We start from the raw sequence: 20288 nt of genomic DNA on the forward strand, positions 1-20288 counted from the left end.
TGTTTTAGGCAAATGCCTTCCTTCTTATTACTAGTGTTATAACTTCTGTTAAATAGTTGATTGATTCCTCATTTTCCCTTAACAGAAATATTATGTTTAATAGACATTGGAAAGAGAAAATGTTGTTGAATTCTGAAAGTTTAAGTAAGTTATTGTATTAGTTTGCTAGGACTGTCATAACAAAGTACCACAGGCTGGGTGGCTTAAACAACAGAAAGTTATTTTCTCACTGTTCTGGAAGCACAGAAGATCAGTGTCAGCAGGGTTAACTTTTTCTAAGGCATCTCTCTTTGGCTTGGAGATGGATGTATTTTTCTTGTATCTTCACATGGTATTTTCTCTGTATATGTCTGTATTCAATTTTTTTCTTCTTATAAGGACACCAGTCATATTGGACACCCTAATGACTATATTTTAATTTAATTACCCCAGTAAACACCCCATCTTTAAACATAATGTATAAACCGTGGAAGGGGGCTATAACTCAATCCATAACAGTTGTTGAATCACATTTTTTACAGCTTTATTAAACAATAGCTCATACAATCATCTATGTAAGTTTAAAGTGCACAATATGGTGACTTTTGACATCTACATATCACAGAGTTGAAATAATGAACACCAATAACTTTTTTGTGACCCTTTGAAACACACACTTTCCATCACTTCAATACCCCTGTTGTTGCAAATAAACAGGGGTCTGCTTTATGTCACTATGAGTACTTTACATTATCTAGAACTTTCTATAAATTAAAACATACATTATTTATTTTCCTTTTTACTGTCTTCTTTCAGTTAGCATAAGTGTTTTTAAAATTGGTTTATGTTTTTGCCTGCATCAGTAGTTTGATCTCTTATTGCTAATATTCTGTTGTATGAATATACCATTATTTGCTGATTCATTCACCTTTTGATGAAAATTTAGATTTTTCCAGTGTTTACCTATTTCAAATAAAGCTGCTGTGATTTTGGTGCACAGGAATTTGTGTGACTATTTGCTTTTATTACTCACGCAGATCCCTAGGCATGGAATAACTGGGCTATGTAAAGGTAACGTTTTTAGAAACTTTCAAACTGTTTCCCAAAGAGGTTGTGCTATTTTACACCCATCAGCAGTGTAAGAGAGGTGTCTTTTTTCTTTTTTTTCTTCACATCCTCACTGGGCCTTGTTCTGGTCAATCTTTCTTTTGATTTTAGCTAGTCTAGTGTTTGTGCTGTCCTATCTTATTGTGCTTTTAACCTGCATTCCCCTAATGACTACTGATGCTGCGCTTATTTTCAGCTGTTTCCTTGTCATTACTGGTAGAATATCCATTTAAGACTGTTGCCCATATTTTATATTTTATCATTAGGTTGTAAGAGTTTTATTTTATATGTCTGCACTCCCATGTTAATTGCAACACTATTCACAACAGCTTCAAGATATGGAATCACTCTTAAGTGTTCATCAACTGATGAGTGGACAAATAAAATGTTTTATATATATATACACACACACACACACACACACACACACACACAATGGAATATTATTCAGCCCCCCCAAAATAAAATCTTGTCATTTGTAACCACCTCGATGGAACTGGAGGATATTATGTGAAGTAAAACAAGCCAACCACAGAAAGACAAATATTGTATGTTCTCACTAATAGAGCTAAAAAAATTAATCTTATGGAGATAGTAGAATGAAGATTGCAAGAGGCTGGGAAACATAGTGGGAAGGTCAAGGAAAGAGGGGTGTTGGTTAATGGGCACAAAAACACAGTTAGATGGTAAAAAATAAGGTCTAGTGTTCGGTAGCACAATAGAGAGACTGTAGTTAACAAAAATTTATTGTATATTTCAGAATAACTTGAAGAATGAAATTTGAATGTTCTTAACATAAAGAAATAATAAATGCTTGAGGTGATGGATATCCCAATTACCCTGATTTGATCATGGCACATGGCATGCTTTTGTCAAAGCATCACATATACCCCATAAATATGTACAACTGTTATGTATTCACAAAAATTAGAGATAGAAAGATTTATGGGTGAAAACATTGTCTATCTTTTGAGGCCCATTTGTCAAAATGAAGCTGAATAGTTGGGTTTGAATATGTGTTATTAAATCGGGTTTATCAACTGTTGTGGCCCTATGGTCTTTAGAACGTGAATATGTAGAAAACAAAAGTTAAAAACTTGAATTTAGTTCATTATTTATTTTTTTCTAGAATGGTGATTTTCCTGATTTGTTAAAGATGTTTTAGCCAATTTTGATTTTAACAATGGAAGTCTTTCCTTTAATGATTTTAATATGGAGCTGATTTTTGGTTATACAATTTTATTCAGCCAAAGAGTCACTTTCTTTAAGAGATCCTAATATATATGGAAAAATAGAAAGCCTTCATCAGTCTTACTTTGGAGAGGAGAAGGGCCCCTATGCTACAGACTTTCCAAAAGAACTCAAACAAATACTGTGCCCTCAACTGAGGAGTAATGCTGCATACATGTAAATCATTTCCTATACGCCACAATGGACATCTGGGGCTTGATGTGAACCACAACAAGTTTTTGCTCTTTTTCTCCTTTTACTTTTATTCTTTTATTTATAATTAAGGTAATAATGTTCTAAAGAGAATTATTAATTTTCACCTTATCAACACCTGGATTAAATGTTGGAATAAAACTGTAAGGGTGTGGTCTTTCTTTTCTATTTAGAGACAGGCCCTCACTATGTTGAACTCAAGCAGTCTTTCTTCCACCTCAGCCTCTCGAGTAGCTGGGACTACTGGTGTGTGCGACCAAGCCCCGCTCATGACCCATTTTTAATTCTCATCCTCCAAAAGAAAAGATTTCTGGACTCATGGTATGATGTGTTATCCTTGAGGGCTAAATCCTGGAGGAGATCTGTCCTGTCGCTGGCAACTTGCTGTGGGTTTTGTCTTTGGCTGGCAAAAGAGCATGCATGGGCTCCTCAGAGGGACTTTATTTGTTCAGGTGATTTCCTTTGAGCTCTCATGGATTAGTCCATCTTTGCAGGAAATGTGACAACACCGGCTTTGATAAAACCAGAGAACTGAGGCAGAAATACTGCCTACTACTGCAGGCACCATCCGGATTCCACAGCTGGAAGTGTGCATTTTACTCGGCAACCAGCACAAACATGGGGACTTGGCTGAGGCCAGTGCCATCGTTTTGGCCCAAGGGGCAATGCTGGGCAACTTCCTCACATCCTTCCTCAAGGTATTCCCGACCAAAAGCAGATGTACAAATAAACACGCATAAAACCCAAAGTAGAAAAATTCAACACCTGGCTTAAGAGTATAATTTTTAGTCATAAAAGAAGTTTCTAGAACTATAAGTCATGTACAAATAAAAACTACTTAGGTATTTTTAAAGAGAAGCATTAATGTTAGCATCCCTCCATATTCTTTGTTCTCCCTGAAGAATCTGTAGCAAGATCCAGGACTTAGGAGAGAAGATATGTGGAGGTCAGTTATTTCCCTACTTGCTTTCTGATGTTTTCTAATGATTTCTTTCTCTTTTATCTTTTATAAATTGTTTCTTCATCTTGTGGCCAAGATTGAGACTGGAGACACTCCATGGACCCCAAATGCCATGTATGTTAAATTATAAATATGTGTTATTAAATAATCGATGGCTAGAAAATACCTAGTTGGAATAGCACAGGAGTGAAACAGAATGGAAGCATTTACATACATTGGCATTGCAGGTCCATGATGGTCAGTGCCAAGTCTCTAGTCCTCTGGAATGAATTCAATTATAATGAAGCATGAAGATTAACCCACATATGAGAGGCATTCTACAACCTTGGATGAAAAAAAAAAATCTCTGGTTAAAATACATAATACATTTGGACTTTTTAGTCAATGCTGTGTGCCATGAAAGTACCCACCTATGTTGCAACCGTGCTTGGAGAAGAGGGGCTTACTGTTAGCAACACAATGCTCCTGGTCGATCCTGTCTGGGTTAAAAGGTGAGAGTTTAGCACCAGGAAAATGACGCAAGCCCATTTCCATCCTAAAATGTTGCTTCTGTGTGTCAAAGCCAGCAGGGCCAACTGATTACTAACTCATGTTGATATTGATCAGACTTACAGAAAATTTGATTACTCTGCAATCTTCAGAAATGATGTTTTAACTCTTTAGGCTGCTGATATTGACACATCAACATAATAGGCAGATGAGAGAATGGATGGATTTTACTTCAGAACTGACAGATTAAAAACAAGCGATTATCCACCAAAGATGCTCTAGGGTGCTTAGGGAGACGATGTAGACTTTCTTCTGTTTGTTGAAAAATCAGACTTTGCTTCACCAACAGGATGGTTTCCATCCCTGCTTACTGACCAATAATGGTAAAGAAAACCACATTCAAAAGAAAGCACCACACTGAGTAGATTCAAAAGAGATTTAATGGGCACTATTTTTCTCTATGCAGAAAAATGTGCTTCAGTTGAAATTTTTCATCTTAGAGAGCTATTTTTAGTTGCATGAGACACAAAGACTATATAATCATCATAAAGATGTCAGCTGGCCCCAGCCTTCCCCAGGCACCTGCTGGAATGGCTCATTTGACTGATGACACAGTATCTGCATATGGAGACCGTCACGCGTCTTCCCCATGTTATAATGAAAGATGAGCTATCAGTGCAGCAGGAAGTATTTCCATCGGTACAAGGCATTGACCCTGGGGAGCGCTAACAGCTGAAGTACAGAGAAGTACGAACTCGTGGGAAATCGGCTCTTGCTTATCTAGGTTCAGCCTCAGTGTTACAGTAAAAGTCCCAGTGTTTGCAGGTGGAATGCCCCCTGGATGCTTTATCCGCCTGTCCCAGGCTGGGAGTTCTCCAGCCCTAGAGGCTTCATGACAGAGTCAGGAAAGGCCACAGATTCTGAAACCACTGACCAACTAAGCTGAAAGTGAGAAGTTGAGGTGGTTGTCAGGGAGCGGGTGATGCTTGTGGAATGTTCTAAAGCTGTCGTCTTGGATGACCCAGCCCTTAGTGCTGAGTACACTGGGCGCCTGTGCCAGGAACTGCATCGTCCACTGGGACTTCAGTGGTCAGGAGTGTGTTGTGAGTTCTGCCTGACAGTGAGCCAGACAGAAGGCAGCCTTCCTTCACAGTGTCCGTGCACCTGAAGGGGCAGATCCAGCTCCAAAGTCCTGGGTTCCTGGAACACGGTGTTTAGAGCAGCCAAGGAGCACAGCTTAGAGGGAAAAGCTCAGGGTTTAGGGACAAAGAGGGATCGTCAACCTCCGCCGGTATCACAGGTGAGGACTTGATGGCATCTCCTAACCTGAGGCTTAGCTACTCATGGGGCCTCTTGGCCACTGCAGGGTTACACGAGTTTCAGGACAGACTCAGGCAGAGCCCTGGAGACCTGGGCCTGGTGGGAACTTGGTGAAAAGTGGCCGAGTGACCCTTTGACATCAAGCCCCATGGATGGCGCTGGTAGGACAGAGTCCTTTCCAGGTGGTGAGGATCATGAGCACAGGGAAGGCAGCTGGGAAAATCCATGGGGAGGAGGCCGGTGTGGTTAAGGTGCAGACACCCCTGGCCCCAGGTGCAGGGGCAAACCTACAGGCCCTTCCCATTATCCTGAGTTCCCTGAATGCTTTGCTCTGTGGCCAGGTGGAGCTGCCTTGCGTGGCGGTGCTGGGCTGCTCCTCTCTGGATGGGCTTCTCCCCGTGCTACTCACGCTGAGCCCCTGAGCCAGGGCAGCCCTTCTCATATACCTGCCGTATTCTGCACCCAAAGGCTGAATTGTTCAGGAAGGGAAGGAAGGGATGGGGAAGGGAGCCAGCACCACAGCACAGTTCCTGTCCCCCCAGGTTCAGCATGTTCCACATAATCACGAGGGACTGAGGAGCTCCATCCTCAGCCTGCTCGTCTACACCTACGGCCAATCCCACAATGCAGCTGCCATCCACCCCATCTCGCCTGCACCCTCAACACCAGCATAGCCAACCACATCAACAAAGTGGACAAGTTTGACTCAGTGAAGACCATCCAGGTGAGGAGTCGGCAGTGACAGCGGCGGCCAGGTGTGCACAGAAGGCAGGTGGATGTCGGGACTTTCAGCGTATCTCTGTGGAGGTGGCGCTGGTGGCGGAGTTGAGGACAGGTAAGGGTTCCCCTTATGAAAAACTGCCTTTCTAGCTTTGGGGCGCCTGTGAAACCGTGGCGTATCACCTTGGGCACATAGGTTATAAAGGTGAAAAGGAAAAGCAAGAAATAAAGACTGACCCCATGTGGGTACTTGTCCAATGTCCAGCTCTGCCTCAGGCCCAAGCTGTGGTTTCCCTGTCCCAAGGGTCAGAGAAAAGGCGGCAGGATGGAGGGGAGGGCGTCACTTCAGCACCTGCCCCTAGATGGCAGCCTGAGACAACAGTTGCGTCGTTATCAATTACACCTTCAGATCTCATTCCAGTGCAATAAAAGGGCCTCACACATACAATGAGGCAATGCTTCTCATTTCTGGTGTGAGGTGGTGTATTCTGTATTTTTTTTCCCATCAGACAATTAAATCATTAGTTTTTAAAGCAGGTATTTTATGTGGAGGGCCAGCCTCCTAGTGTGCAGGAAGAAGGGCCAGGAAGGACATCAGCTCTGGACTCTGCCAACCTCGGTAAATGTGGGTTAGAACCTCACACCCTCTAGGCCTCCATTTCTTTGTAAGTTGGGATAGTGACCTTCACTTACAGCAGTGCTGTGAGGATTTAATGAGGTAATTTCTATAAAATGCCTTCAGCAGTGCATGGCACTTAAGTGGTTGTTAAATTGGGGTCTTTGAGGGCTTTCATGTGGTGGTTCAGCTGGAGGCTTGGAACAGGACGCCCTACTGTCATTTCTTATCAAAGTGTCCCAGGTGAGGTACTTGGCCTCCTGTGTCTCGGTGTCTTCATCCTTCACACGGATGAAAGGCTGTGCATTTCCATCTTGCTGTTGGGTTTAAATGGGTGAACGTGTTCAGCAAAGGGTAGCTGATGGTCTTACTGTGCACCCACACAAGGCTGCAAGGGAAGCTGAAGAGACATTAAAGGCTGCGCCCAACCTCCCCTCTCACAGCAGTGGGTGAAAAGAATTCTTCTGATGGTTTCCCTTAAAATCCTTAGGGAGCGTTGTGATTCCCCCTCTGTTGTATCCCTGTCATCTCCCTTTGTAATTAAAGTTCCAAGTATTATCCCATGAAATTCCTTCCTACTGATCTGCCTGGACTCCAGGGCCTCTGATGGAACTAGGGTCAAGAATCTACCAGCTCCTCACATGAGTCAGGTGAAAGTGAAGTGAAGTGTCGTGAATTTTACTAACACAGCCCTCATGGCCCCTCAGGACTGGCCTCCCAGATGTCAGGAGGAGAAAAAGCAACTTGTTTTACAAGGACCTCCCACATTCTCCTGTATAAAGGGGTCTTGAGAACTTTCCAAGTGAACTTTCAGGACAATAGAAATGGGTTTGGCCACATGTGATTCCAGCGTGAGTGCTGTGTGGTCGCTCCAGGAATCTGGATGGTCATTTAAGTGCTGCTCAGTTCTTCCTTGGGATACTGGAGCCTTTTGAGTTCATCAGAAGTCTTGCTGCCACCTGAGCAGACTGTGGTGGCGCTGATCTGTCCTCTGATCATTCATGAATCTCTCAGACGCCCCGCCACATGGCTGGCTTATGCCAACCATCTTTGTTATTCTCCAGTCCACCTGTGAGAGTGTAATGATTTGAAATTTCAGCTTACTTTAACATCATATCCAGAAATAGGTACAACAGTCACTCTTAAACGAACTGCACATGCAACAGATGAAAAGTAATTCAGACATTTGGAATACGAGGAATTTAGTAGAAAATGGTCTTTCAGGAACTCTTATGAAAGTACCTTTCTGTGATCATCAGAAATCTACTTATATGTCTACAGAACTTCATGGGATAATACTTGGTAACATTATAAGTGTCTCTTAATTGGAAATGAAGCATTTACTGAGTTTCTTGAGTTTGCTATTATAATAAATAATTCTTAGCTCGTCTTGAAAATATGATGATAAAAGCAGAAAAATATACTGGAAGAAATAGAAAAATGTCTGCCAATTCAGTTACTAGATGATAAGTTCTTACTGAAGTGAGTCATCTGTGGGAAAACACCACGACAAAGCACATTTTACCATGGCAAGGCCTTTGAGGAGAACTTGAGTCCTAACATAATCGTCTCTTTCTCAAAGTCTACTCACTGAGGATTTTTAAAAACATTTTTTCCAGGAATTTAACATTGAAAAGATTCTAGGGGAAAGAAGCAAATACTTCAAGCCACATCTCACAGAAAGACCTCTTCTAATGCCTACTTTGTAGGTCTCGATCATTCTGATGAATTCCAATGAATTCTAGGAGCTTTTATGTTTTTCATCTCTCATAATTTCCCAGTGCCCTAAGTATATGCTCAGTGCGCCCCCATGTTTCTGAGGCTTCAGAGGTGAAGTGTGAGGTATTGCAAGCACACTTCAAGCCATGAATGCCCATCCTTGCCAAAAATCACATCCTTTAAATGCAGCAAAAATTACATATGGCAGAGTGACAATTCAGTCTGTAATACAGGACCACAGCTGGAGGAGCTGCAGGAAGCACTGCAGGTGACAGCGTGAAGTTGGTGACTGTGTTCTGCCAATTTCCTCTAACAAGTGGATTGCTTTCTTGAGCTTTTTTTTTTTTCTTAAATAATAGTCTTAACATTTTTTGAAATAGTCTTATTTTTATTTGAAAAAGTCTTTAGGAATAGGACATCTTCTCACTTTTGAGATAGATAATAGGTATTTAATTCAAGATAACAGGTATTTTGTCTGAGGATACATCCCCCACGTCCCTTCCCAGGAGTGCTTGGGTTCCTGACATTTGATAAAATGAAGAAAATAAATGTGACCGCACAGTTATTCACCATGGAGCTCCCATGTTCCTCTGTCTGAATAATACTGTGGAATTCTTGAAAGCAGCTTGTGTGTTTTCATCTTGCCTGGGGAAGCCCAGGAATTCCACCTGGCCCACACCTGCAGAAGTTAGGGTAGGCTGTGAGGCACCCCACCTTGCTTTTGGTGCAGTTTCTGTTCCATTGCTGGTGGAGGGAGCGGAGCAGAGGTGCAGGCACAATGAAGCGTGGGCGTGTTCTGTGGGTTGCTACTAAGCTCATCTTATTCTGACTTTTGGATTTCATGCCATTCCGCGGAGCTCCCTGCCATGCTGTTGGCCTGGAAGCCCCCTGTCTGTTCCATAGTGACGTTCTGAAGAGCCAGTCTGTAAAATAATCAACAACTTGTTTAGCTTTTTGGATAGACTCCACACCTCCTCTCTCTCTGCAAAGAAAAATCTTGAATATTGATGGATGCCAATTAGGGGAAGTATTGAAAGTAGTGAAATATAATTAAAAACAACGTATATTTTTCATGTTATGGAAACTATTGAAAGAACTAACATTAATGAAAATCAACATTTTATTGAATATTTTCTACATCTCCCCAGTGTAACTAATGTGTGTCAATCACCCCCTACCAAGAGCCTTAATGCCGTGGAAAGCCGGCTTTCTGGAGTCCGCTGGATCCATATGAAGTGTGATTCCCAGTTTCCTCTGTTACTTGCTGCATCCAAGCTGGGGGAGCAGGAGACGCCCAGCTCTGGTTCCTTTTATTTTATGTCAGTGCCGCCTGCCTGCCCACTCAGTTCACCCACCTCCATTTCCCTCTGCGTAGAGGCAACAGCATTTCGAGATGTACAGATGTCAGGGTAGCTGCAAGTCAGGTTTTTATGAGATGCCTGTGATCTCATTGATACAGACAGAAGACAGGGAAATACCGGGTAGAAGAGGGTGGTTCCTTAGCGAAGGCTCCACCCTCAAACCGGGACACCTGTGGCCCTAAGTGAGAACAGACATTCCTGTTTTTGTGCCCAAAAAGTTGCCTTTTGGCCCACCACACCCCCTATCCTATACCCATATAGACTCTGTACCCCAGGCTCCGGAAGCAAATGAGAAGAGGAGCCAAGCAGCTGAACAGCAGAATTGTGCAGCAGAGGAGGAGGAGCATCTGAACACCGAGAGGAGCTCGGCTGGGACAATCAGAGTACTTCAGCTGCTGGATGACCAAACTCTAGGAGAAGATCCCGCTCTACCTTCCAGCAACCCACCCATCCTGCTGAGAGTCACCTCCACCACTCAGTAAAGCCCCTGCATTCACCACTCTTCCAGTTCCTGTGTGACCTGATTCTTCCAGGATGCTGGACAAGAGCTTGGGATACAGAAAGCTGTCACACTTGTCCTGTGCCCTTGCAGAAAAGCAGAGGGGGCACATAGCTGGTTAACACATAAGCCATCTGCAAGGCAAAGCTAAAAGAGCATTGTAACACTGGGGTTGCAGGCACCCACCCCAGATGCTACTGTGGGGCCAGAGCCCAAAGTGCTCACCCAGCTCCTGCACCTTCCTGTCTGTGTGTCCCCCTCCTATAAGGGGTTTGAGCTCAGGGCAGTGGAACAGAGAGCTGCACCTCTGTTGCATGACCTGTGAAAGGAACCAGGGAACGCTCCTGTCTCATCATCACTGATTATTGAAGCATTTCAGAGTGTGATAACACCATTCAGAGAAGCCCCAGAGAGACAGAGAGAGAGGAAAAAAGATAAATTTCTCACAAGCAACTGACTTATAACCAAGACATCTTGGTTTCTCCTAGTTTTTGATGATTATGAAAAAAGGCTGCTATAAACATTTGCATGCCAGTTTTGTGTGGTCATAAATTTTAAAATCCGTTGGGGAAAACCAACAGGAGCACTATTGCCGGGTTGCATGATAAGGTTGTGTTTAGCTTTGCAGGAAAGTACTAAATAGTCTTCCAAAGTGGCTGCGTGACTTTGCATTCCCACCAGCAATGAATGAGAGTTTCTGTTGCTCCACATCCTTGTCAGCACTTGGTATTGTCAACGTTTTGTAACTTAATCATCCTAATGGGTGCATAGTGGTGTGTCGTTGTTACCTTTTAAAATTATCATTTAGCAGAAGAGTAATTGGCTTAGAACAATTTTAGGTGTATTCTAAGTTATATTCTGAGCTATATTCTCGCCAGCCATGGAAGAACTTTTGTTTTTGTATCACTCTATAGCTATTGCTGATGTGTTCATGCCTCACACTCCTTCTCCTGCTGTTACGTGAACCCTCCTGTGGTGGGCGTACGCAGTGCTGTCTATCACCTCTGCAGGAACCTCCTTCATAACGAATCTCTTCTTCAGGCTGGAGTGTTTGGGGTTCCTGCCAAAACCTTTTGGGGACACTTGTCACAGTTATAATTTCTATATAACTTTAAAATTTTCTTTTTATCTTTCCTTTTACCATAAAAATTGCAATTAAAGACCAATACTTTTGACCTTCACCAAGCAATTTAATCTCTCTAAGAGGAACCTGATGTCAAATGACATTAATTGCGGTTTAATTTCTACGGTTATTTCTGAAAACAGTTGAAGATTGGCTAGTTTTCACCAGGAAGCTGGCTTTAGTCTTAGATTTAAACTCTTTGAAAGTGATTCCCAGTGCTATTCAGGGTTCTTTCTCAAGGCTAGACTCATCACCATCTAATGTTGATTTTACAGGAAGGACATAGACAGAATTCTTGTACATTGCACAGCATGTGGCCTTCCCCATAGCTCCAGGGACATGTGGCTTTGGTGAAACTGGGGTTCTGTCACCTCTGAATGATGTGGACTCAGTGAATTCTAAGGCGCTCAGGGGCACTGGGTCAGGCTTCACTGCACAGAAGAGCCACAGTCTCCAGGCTCATGGCTTTCTCTTCAGAAGTCCCTACTCTGAGCATATTTCATTTCTGTGCTGCTGCTTCTTGTAACTTACATGAGGCATCTTAACTTCTTCATGTTTGTAGGGATTTTTCCCTAAGCCTGTTCAAGTAGGTTTTCACTAGAATTGGCATGCATATTGGAGTAAAAAAGAACATTTAATAAATGTGTGTGTTTGTGTGGGGCCGAGGTCTAAAGGAATTGAAAGGAGATTATAAACAGGAATGGATGTGAGGGGGTCCCTGCCTGGGAGAAATCTCTGTCCCTAGAGAGGGTTCATTCATGTTCATGTAGTCTGGGATGAACCAGGGGTCTGGTCCCATTGGCTCACAGGTGACACTAACAGAAAAGAAGCAAATGGAGGAAATGGTCAGATAAGTAGGTGACGTGAAAGGTGGGACCCGGTCACCCTCATGAGTGCTATGGACAGTTCCCTGGGACCACGACCCACTGCGCAGATCCATGGGTCTGACTCTTGGACTTTGCCAGGATCAACTGCCCAGAATGCCAGAGTTTTAGCCAAGGGTGTCCTTACTTCCTTATTTATTAGCAAAAGAATGAGAATCATGGGAGTCGAAGCTTATTTTGCTGAACGTTCCCACTGGAGTGTCTGGTGGAATTAGTGGGTCAAGCCATCAAAGTCTCATCAGGGGTATCCATGTCTCCAACTGGCCACCTAAGGGGATACATTAGCATACAATTGAATATCAAAGAAAATTTTATCTTAAAATATATTGGAAAATTTACCTTAAAATCTATACTTAGCTAATCATTTTGTGTGAATACTTTCTTAATGCACACTAAGGTTGCAGGCTTCATAATGTTTGGATTTACAAATATCCTTAGGATACTTGAAAATGCTTTTCTGCCTTTCAGAATAAATCAGAAACATATCTTCAACACTGTCACACCACTTCCTGTACCGATTTTGCCCCATGGCCATCAACTTTCTTTAGCCCCGGGGTGTCTTTTATACTTCTGTATTTGTGTGTGTGTCTGCATGGATTTTTAGAGTATCTTTATTGCTTTTACCTGAATTCAGCATTTCTGCCTCAGAAGGTGGCTATGCGTTACATAACAGCAGGTAACAGGTACCACTAGCAGATGTGGTGAACTGCATCTGACGCAAAGCAGTTGTTCTCCATTTGGGGGGCTTATGGTTTAATCTCACAGCTCCAGTAGTAACTTTCTGCATAAGTAGAGTATTCCAAAGGCAACCTTAAATCAACTCATGTGCAAACCCTTTGTCGTTCTTGTTAAAATGATTGCATTGGTTCTGTCCAGCACATCTATTCATCTATGGTGTATTTGCTGATTTCTCTGGACACAACATAGTCAATATTTGATTACCAATCAGTAGATTATCTGTGTCAGACACCAGGAAAACATTCTGAGTCCCCTGCTTCTCTGATCAGTGGGTGTGAAACGGGAGAAATAGAGTAATATTCAGTTTGACCTGAGAAATGCACAGACCGCAATGTCAAATATTGGATAATGCATTGTTATGTTAGATACAATATTTGCAGACAAGGCACCATTTTGGAATTTATTTCTGCTGTGCGTCTCCATTGAGGACATGAATAATAATAGATTTATATTTGATTTAAAAAATTTTTGTAACTCAATAAATACTGAACTAAAGCATTCAGATTATCTGCTTTGAAAAGATAAGACCAAAGAAAATATATTGTTCTAATTCTAATTCTCTTCCTTTTAGATACTGAAAAACAAGGAAGGTGAGGCATTTTCCTAGGCTAATTGCCTCTCTGCAATGTCGAAGTATTGGCAGTAATTTCTAAAATGGCGATATTTTGTACTCTTTTTAAGTGAATTTAATATTAAAATGAATTACACATTTCTCTGAGCAGATGGAACAATGTTTTATTCAATTTTACCATAGTTTATTTTCAGAAATTTGGTATAAAAACATCAGGAATAAAAACCTGCTCTCTTCTGAAAATATGGTTCATGTAGAAAAGTGGTTTAGAGATTAATAAAAACCTAACTGATACCAATTGTACAATTGCTAGTAAATGTCATTTCATATAGTCTTTTCTAAAGATCATATTAGCTCATCCACTAAAAAAATCAAGGTTATTACTCATTAGAAGAGCTGATATCAGATCTAGTTCATATAAACCTATTGTACTATGTTGACAAGATAAAGTTAGCTAGTTAAGAAAACTTTCACACCAGAAAAAAGTAGTATAAATTCTTTACACAATGCTAGTGGCAGAAAATCATTCTATTTATTAAACTAAAATGTAGGTCAGGCAAAAATTGTATTCCACCTCTTATTTAATTAGTAATTAGAGGCCAGCAGTTCAAATGTGCTCCCTTTCTTTTTCAACTGTTTGGCAATTTAATGCGAAGTAATGTGAAACACTTAAAATGGCTCAACGTTAGATGAAGAGTCACAAGGTAGAAGAGAGATCTGAATTCTGGAAAATCCAAACTATCCTTCTAACCTGTTGCTAAGAAGATCACATTGCTGGCTTTCTTCTCTGTAAAAGTAGATAGCTCAACTTCCTGTAAGAATTTGCTAGTGCCTTGTTTAAGATGATGGTTTATCATTTAACCTGGATGTTACTGGTTCCGATTAGAAGCAGAGGATTAAGATGTACTTTAAAGAAAATTGATTTTATAATTCTCTTTGAATTCAGAATAGAAAATGAACAATGAACCCATCAGCACTCTCCATCGTAGTGCCAGAAGAGCTGCAGGAGGTATTTAGAATTTAGGTTAATCCAGTCTTCAACCTTCCAGAATATGATGCCACTCTAATTTTACATCTTCCCAAAACAAACAGGCGAGCAAACAAACAAACAATTTCCAAACCCACTGCAATGTTTTACATTAGAGACGTCAGCGTGATGCCTATGGAAATTGGAACGTGTCACTGTTTTTCTTCAGACAAGTCCATGGGTACAGAAAAATCAGACACAGGCTGGTGGCAGCTGGCATAGATACGGTGCAGGGCTATATGAGAGTCACCTAGAACATTGCCTGATTTTTATTTTTTAAAGTCAATTTCAAACTGTTTCACAAATTTACAGAAGAGCTCACCCTTAGTTTTGCTCTCCCAATACGGCGACTGTTGACCAACATCAAACTTGAACTTAGGCACTTTTAAAGGCAATATACTAAGCTTCGATCTGAGCATCTACTCTGATATAGAGCTGAAACTCTATATCACCTACAGCTGAAACTCTATATCACCTACGAAAATGTGTAAATTCAGTCCAATATGGAATTCTTTGAGATGTGTGACAACACCTTTGTGTTAAACCACTTGATGTGACTTCTGAAGATATCATGAAATGCTAAAGGCCTCATTCTGTGTTAAATTTCTGTTGCCTATTTTGTGATGCAACTATTTGGAATTGTTTCAGTGTGTCACTGAGTACTCTCTAAAGCCAGATTCAACCCTTGATAAATGTGTGGGAAGCTACTGACCTCACTTCTCTCAAAAATTATTTGAAAAATTCAGTCTATTAACCCTAAAAAATCTTTTATTGAATGAGAGAGCTTTGCCTTTGTCCTCTATTTAAATGGAGAAATAGAATTTTGTTGCCTGGTTTGAATGCTGGGTTTTCCTCACTGGTTCACTGGGCATAACAGTTTCTTGGTTTTGACAATCTTGTTTTTATAGTTATTCAATATCTTGTTGTCAGACGTGAGAAATATAAATTTTCAATGGTCATCACTTTTATCTCTTCCGTCCATCAATTCACTGGTCAATGCTCCCTGACAACTGTCCAGGTCTATATCTTAGATTGTTGCTCAATGACATCTGACAGAAACACTGTTTCCAGAAATTAGCTTAAGACACAAATAGTCACAACCCAGGCAGGGAGCTCATTACCTGCCACGTAAGATCAATTATGGAAGTCAGAGAAGGGGTGGGTGGGGTTACCTAACCAACTAGTGGAAATCGGCTCACACCTGCTTCAAACCTCCACTAGGAGGAAAGCAAACATGTTTGTAAGAGAAAATTAGCTGTTATTACAGAAGTGAAAACGTTCGTTCTCCACTGTTGTTAGTGCATTGCCAGTTTCTAGATCCCAAACCCATTCATCTTAAAAAACAAATTCATGGGGAACAGTGCAGCAGTTCTTCCTTTTGCACCCCCTGCATCTCTATCTGGTCAATATTTTGGGAAGAAAAATAAGAAAATGCTAATGTTTTTGTTCATCTCATTTAATTGTAGGTGAGCTTTGAAATCAATTCTACCATTTAAGAAAGAATTTAATAGCATTTTACTTTGAATAGCTTCAAAGTCCTCTGTCTCCCCAGATGTGCTAAGGCGTGATTACTACCTGAAGATCCAGGTTAACATTTGAGAAGGGCAGTCATCGGAGCCAGACTGCACACAGTCTCCTGGGCAAACCCTGGAAAGTGCTCTGTGTGATCTTCGGATGCTAAGGCCCTTGAGGGGAGGCCCTCATGGCACCAACTGAATGGGAGCACCCAGCTTCATGATCATTCTGTGATGTCCACGGCAATAGGAAGTGTGTGACAGGGAAAGCGGGCCAGGTGTTCCATTTACAAGGAGTTGGTGTCAGATTGAAATGGTTTGCATCTGCATCACCACCAAATCTCGTGTGAAATTGTCATCCTCAGTGTTGGATGTGGGGACCAGTGGAAGGTGACTGGATCATGGCGGGGTGGGGGATTCTTCATGAATGGGTTAGCACCATCCCCTTGGTGCTGTTCTCGTGATAGGGCTCTCAGGAGATCTGGTAGTTTAAAAGTGTGTGGCTCCCTGCTGTCTCTCTTGCTCCTGCTCTGGCCTATTTCCCCTTCCCCTTCCACCATGATTATACATTTCCTGAGGCCTCCCCGGAAGCAGAAGCCGCTATGCTTCCTGTACAGCCTGCAGAAACGTGAGCCAATTAAACCTCTTTTCTTTATAAATTACCAGTCTCAGGCAATGCAAAAATGGAAAAATACGCAGATTCTCTTGAGGAATGATGTACTGAGTTGGATTATATTACCCTCTCTCCAGCACACTGAATTCCATTCTTATTTTGCATAAACTTGTTTTGTTTTGAATGAACTGCCGCTATCAATTGACACACACATAACACAAATATGTCCAACTAAGGAAAATCACTCCATTGAGTGAGAGCCTTATTTCAATATTCATAATCCCTTTTAAAATATATATACACTCATATATATATGTGTGTGTACAAAGGCCCTCTTGAAATGAAGGCAAAAAGAAAAGAAAACTTTCGAACACACAGTTATATAAGCTAACCCAGCAAGCATATTACAGTGATTAAATTGTATTTTGAACTCCAAGTAATAAAATATTGACATTTTGAAGAAATTGAATAACAGCTTACATTTTTTTCTGTCAGGTTAGAGGTGAATTGGATGAAGAAGTGTGTCCTGATACAATTTACTTTTTGGCAACTTCTTTTTTGAAACTTCCTTTGCAATTCTAGTGATCTATATTCTGAAATGATGGTTTCATATGATGCTTTTATATGTAAATTATTTTTATATAACCTGCTTCATTTTTTCCTAAATAAAATAAAAAGTAAAACATAAGTTAAAATTTCTGTCTGTACCTATTTGAACTACATAATGTAATTTTCCATTTAAATTTTCTCCTGTAGCCCAGCTTTTTCAGGATAGCACAAATGGTTGCATGTACTCGCTGCATCACTGTAAAAGTCAAATATAAGAGGAAATCATTTTTAAGACAAAAGGTGGACCAGTTTTATTTTTCTGGAATATACTTGATTTAGTATTTTCTATAGGAGACATAAAAACAAAATCTAAAATTGCTTTTCTCTCATTAATTGGTTTCGCATAAACTTCCTTGTGGAAACATGAAGCTCTCACTGTACCCCTGAAATCATAGTCAGAACCAGGAAATGATAACATAATTCTGGGCATTGCAGAGCTCTTAAGTTTTCTGCGAAGTAGAGCTGTGGACTAATGCGACAGCCATGTCTCTGGGAAGGGGGAGAACTGGACAGGGGAGAGAATTGGAAAAGGTTGTCAGAATGCAAAAGGCAGAGCTTCTCCTTGTTCCTCGCCCAGCGGAGAGAGATGGGTAATGAACGGAAAGGATTCAGATAAGCTCGAATGTCATTTTTTTTCTTTAGCTTGTTCAATGCATGCAGATTTCTAGTTATTCTGTTTTTCTTTCTTAAACATGCAGTACCTACTTCTAGATTTTTTTTTCAACAAACCAGTAGTTTTGTCTTTCTCAATTTTGGTGATGGCTCAAAGGCTTTCCAGATAGAAACATGGGTGTGTCCTCAGATACAGGCGCCGGAGCCTGTATCTGAGTTCTCAAAGCAACATTTGGGTTTTCTGTACAAGTTTTCTCCTAAAAAGTTTAAAACAGTAAGTTGATCTACTAAAATGATAAAAAAAATAGGTTGAGAGATTTTAGGCCTGTTTTATACAAGCAAACAAGGAGATTTGGGAACATTGTCATGTTTAACTCTTATTGGTTAACATTTTGAGATATTTCTATAGGTGTCACAAATTTTGCCTTGATCAAAATGTTTTAAATTATAAGAGATGCTATAAATTGTGAAAATTTCTATAATTTAAAAAATCTCAATTCATTAAGTATAAGATATTTTGTACTTCACACTATTAATTAAACAAGTCAAAAAGCCCAAGGCCATCCATTGGAATTTAAACATCTTAACCTTTTCCATTTTGGTGTGTTGAGTCAAGCTACAGAAAACACAACTTTATTCTTCTTATCCAACATTTCAAATATCATCAACTCCTAGTAGAAAACTGCTAAGCAAATCAGTCTGCCAGTTCTAAAAATATGTCAAAACAGATACTTGCAATTTCCCATTATATAAGCAGCAATTTTTGTAATTTTAAAGAGATTGTAGACTTCTTCCTTCCCTCCCTTCCTTCCTCCCTTCCTTCCCTCCCTCCCTTCCTCCTTTCCTTCCCTCCCTCTTTCCCTTCCTTCCCTCCCTCCCTCCCTTTCTTCCTTCCTTCTTTTCTCCCTCCCTCCCTTCCTGTCTCCCCCCTTCCTTCCCCACTTCCTCCCTTCCCTCCCTCCTTTCCTTTCCTTCCTTCCTTCCTTCCTTCCTTCCTTCTTTCATTTGCAGTTTATTGTTTATAGAACGTAGGGGTGTTACATGTTGATGTAGCCCCTTCAGGGTTTTGGCCAGTGGGACGGGAGGGTGACAAGGTGGAGGAAGCTGACCCTGGCAGGTGGTGAAGGAAATAGGGAGGGGTTCTAAGCTGGGTAGTGGGCACTGATGGAAACAAGATATACATCTATGGTTTCTCAGAGCTCAGGGCTCCCAGATATCATGTAGTTCATTCTACTGCTCACCATCCACACGGCTGTTCAGAGATGATCACCTCCTTAACGCTCGCAGTCCTTCACAGCCCTCACTCTTGCCCCCAATCTTTGCTGACCTCCTCCCCTCTACTCCTTTCTTGCCCAGCCCCCTCACCTTTGTATTCCTGGCATTGAAATGAATGAATGGCTTTGTAGTAAGTCAGTGCAGTCTAAGAGCTGTCTATGGGTATCAGACTGGGAATGAAAACTGAGATTGCATCACCCTCATAAGGCTCTCCTGACCTGTTGAGGTCAAAAGATGCAATCTAAATTAGACCTTGGGCTCTCTGGGTGCCTCCTCCCAGAAACCTTCCAGGTAAAATAATTCCCTTCTGTTTTTTTTTTTTTATTTGCTCTTTTACTCAACCCCCAGAAGAGCAGCACTAATGGCGCTGTGGATGCCAATATACTTGTTGGCAAGGCTGGAGCAGGAAATTTGACTTGAGAGGATGGGAGGAGCAGAGAAGATTCACCTGAGCCATTCAGGACTAGTGAGGCCTGTGCCTGAGCACCATCAAGTCAGGACATGTGGACAGCCATGGGACCATCATGGTCCACTCTGATTAGCCCACAAACCTGAACCTGAGCCTCCTTCTTTGGAGGCTCCAATCGTGGACAGCAGCTCCTCTAGAGTGGTCCAGAGTGTGTGTGTCTTTTCCTACATCTTCTCCAGCTGCGATAGCACAATATGGAACCAACCATGCCAACTCTGCCAGAGACCAAGACTGTAGTGAGGAGATGTTTTCCAAGGTCCTCCTCCCACATCTGTCTTAAGGGCAGCTCCAGTGCAAAAGCTACTGCCTGATGGACAAGTCTGTATGACACATAGGCTGCAGGGAGGGTAATCTGAGCTGTGATGGACATTTCATAGTAGCCCCTCGTGCCCAATCTTCCTTAGTGAAATTTGAACTCCATGACCTTGGATAAGAAATTAAACAGGACTCTTAAAATTTTATCCGGAATGCATCCTTACTATTGTAGATATGGTCAGACATAAGAGAGGGCTGTGAAACATCGGAGCTATGTCCTGGGGTGACCAGATATCCATCTGAAATACAGGTGTTACTTTTTGAATAAACTCCAGGGTCCAACATATAGACTTTCTGGTAATTGTATTATAGATCCTGATGAAG

The sequence above is a fragment of the Aotus nancymaae genome, unplaced genomic scaffold, assembly GCF_030222135.1.
Source record: "Aotus nancymaae isolate 86718 unplaced genomic scaffold, 86718_ANA_hifiasm-v0.15.2.pri h1tg000014l, whole genome shotgun sequence".
NCBI lineage: Eukaryota > Metazoa > Chordata > Mammalia > Primates > Aotidae > Aotus > Aotus nancymaae.